This window comes from Ascidiella aspersa, chromosome 5, assembly GCF_963924565.1.
Source record: "Ascidiella aspersa chromosome 5, kaAscAspe10.2, whole genome shotgun sequence".
In the NCBI taxonomy this organism is placed as follows: domain Eukaryota; kingdom Metazoa; phylum Chordata; class Ascidiacea; order Phlebobranchia; family Ascidiidae; genus Ascidiella; species Ascidiella aspersa.
In genome coordinates this window covers 13,112,314-13,114,813 of record NC_139451.1, presented here as the reverse complement: position 1 = coordinate 13,114,813, position 2,500 = coordinate 13,112,314, and the positions used below count along the sequence as shown (strand labels likewise).

Below are 2,500 nucleotides of genomic sequence, written 5' to 3'. Positions count from 1 at the left end.
GCCTTCTCGCCGCCGTCCAGACGGTCGCGGCCTTCGCCCGGCGCTAGTGCGCTGGTCCCCGATCGGGCGGCGCCGCCGGCGGCCCGTGAGGGTCCGCACGACAACGTCGCCGACAGGGGGCCGGCTGAAAGCGACCGGGCGACCCGACAGGCCCTCCCGTTTGCCTCTCGACGGTTTCACGTACTCTTTAACTCTCTCTTCAAAGTGCTTTTCAACTTTCCCTCACGGTACTTGTTCGCTATCGGTCTCGTGACCGTATTTAGCCTTAGATGGAGTTTACCACCCGCTTTGGGCTGCATTCCCAAACAACCCGACTCTGGGAAGACGCCGTAGCGCGCCCGCCTGTCGCCGCCATGGGCCTGACACCCGCTCTGGGAAAAGGCCTCGATCAGAAGGACGCGGGCGACCGGCGAAGCGCGCCGTGACGAATTCCGTACGCCACAATTCCGCGCACTCCAAAAGCGCGCGGATTCGGCGATGGGCACATCCCGCTTCACTCGCCGTTACTGAGGGAATCCTCGTTAGTTTCTTTTCCTCCGCTTAGTAATATGCTTAAATTCAGCGGGTAGCCTCGTCCGACCTCAGGCCGAAAGTAAGGACCGGGACTATTCTTCCCGTTCCGCGCTCGCCGTCGGCGCCGCGCGCCGCCGCGCACCTCGATTCCCGCCCTTGAGCCGCCAGCCGTTGGCCTCTTCGAGGTCGACTCGCCGCCGCCGCGCGGGATTCTGGTCGCGATCGTCGCGCATCGTGCCGTGCTGTCTTGAGCGGGACGGGCGCTCGCGCGTCCGACGCCGCAGCAGCCGCGCGGAGAAATCCCCGCGCGGAACGTTTGCAACGCGACCCTGAGGCGGGCGCGGCCCCGGGATTGACCCGAGGCCGCAATTTGCGTTCAGAACGTCGATGCTCAATGTGTCCTGCAATTCACACTAATTCACGCAGCTAGCTGCGTCCTTCATCGACTCACGAGCCGAGTGATCCACCGCCAAGAGCCATCCACGATTGTTTCGCTCGCACAGTGCCTCGCACTATAGGGTGACAAAATAGACCGCGCCGAGCGGTCGGCCAGGCCGACGCTTGAAGCCGGAGCGCGCGGCACCGCGGCACTCGACGCGCAAACATTACCGGGTGACCGAATCGCCGGCCGGCGCGCCGCTCCTCGCGGGTCGGGCGCCGGGTAGCAAAGACTTTTTCTCTCGCTTGTCCGAGTTTCGCGTTCGCCGAAGCGTTTGCGAGACCGTTAATGATCCTTCCGCAGGTTCACCTACGGAAACCTTGTTACGACTTTTACTTCCTCTAAATGATCAAGTTAGATCGTCTTCTCGGACGCCGGCTCGACCGTTGCCGGCCGCGCCAGGTCCAATCGGAGGACCTCACTAAACCATTCAATCGGTAGTAGCGACGGGCGGTGTGTACAAAGGGCAGGGACGTAATCAACGCGAGCTAATGACTCGCGCTTACTGGGAATTCCTCGTTCAAGGGAAATAATTGCAATTCCCTATCCCTAGCACGACCGGGGTTCAGCGGGTTACCCAGACCTGTCGGCCAAGGCGAGCACATGCTGATCCGGTCAGTGTAGCGCGCGTGCGGCCCCGAACATCTAAGGGCATCACAGACCTGTTATTGCTCAATCTCGTGTGGCTAAACGCCACTAGTCCCTCTAAGAAGTTAGACGCCGACCGATTGGGTCGCGTAACTAGTTAGCAAGCCAGAGTCTCGTTCGTTATCGGAATTAACCAGACAAATCGCTCCACCAACTAAGAACGGCCATGCACCACCACCCACAGAATCAAGAAAGAGCTCTCAATCTGTCAATCCTCACTGTGTCCGGGCCGGGTGAGATTTCCCGTGTTGAGTCAAATTAAGCCGCAGGCTCCACTCCTGGTGGTGCCCTTCCGTCAATTCCTTTAAGTTTCAGCTTTGCAACCATACTTCCCCCGGAACCCAAAGACTTTGGTTTCCCGCAAGCTGCCGGAGAGGTCGTAAAACTAACGCCCCCCGATCGCTAGTTGGCATCGTTTATAGTCAGAACTAGGACGGTATCTGATCGTCTTCGAACCTCTGACTTTCGCTCTTGATTAAAGAAAACATTCTTGGCAAATGCTTTCGCAGTCGTTCGTCTTGCGCCGATCCAAGAATTTCACCTCTAACGGCACAGTACGAATGCCCCCGTCTGTCCCTCTTAATCATTACCTCGCGCTCCGAAAACCAACAAAATAGAACCGAGGTCCTATTCCATTATTCCATGCACCATTATTCAGGCGAATCGCCTGCTTTGAACACTCTAATTTTTTCAAAGTAAACGTTCCGGCCGCCGCCGACACTCAGTCAAGGGCACCGGCGGAGAACCGGAGGTGAGGCCAGGACGGCCAGTACACGCCTTGCGACGGACCGGCCGCCTGCGCCCAAAATCCAACTACGAGCTTTTTAACCGCAACAACTTAAATATACACTTTTGGAGCTGGAATTACCGCGGCTGCTGGCACCAGACTTGCCCTCCAAT

General features: G+C 58.3%; 2 non-coding genes and 1 pseudogene across 2 annotated transcripts in view; all 3 read right to left on the bottom strand.

The window, feature by feature from the left end:
- Positions 1 to 589, bottom strand: part of LOC146144313 (large subunit ribosomal RNA) — a 3,679-nt pseudogene extending 3,090 nt beyond the window's left edge.
- A 248-nt stretch (positions 590 to 837) lies between these two features.
- Positions 838 to 991, bottom strand: LOC146144312 (5.8S ribosomal RNA). The gene has a single exon (XR_014498921.1). It is a non-coding gene; the product is annotated as a 5.8S ribosomal RNA (ribosomal RNA).
- A 247-nt stretch (positions 992 to 1,238) lies between these two features.
- Positions 1,239 to 2,500, bottom strand: part of LOC146144311 (small subunit ribosomal RNA) — a 1,811-nt gene continuing 549 nt past the window's right edge. The window contains exon 1 of the ribosomal RNA XR_014500567.1: positions 1,239 to 2,500. This exon is cut by the window's right edge and continues 549 nt beyond it. This is a non-coding gene — a ribosomal RNA (small subunit ribosomal RNA).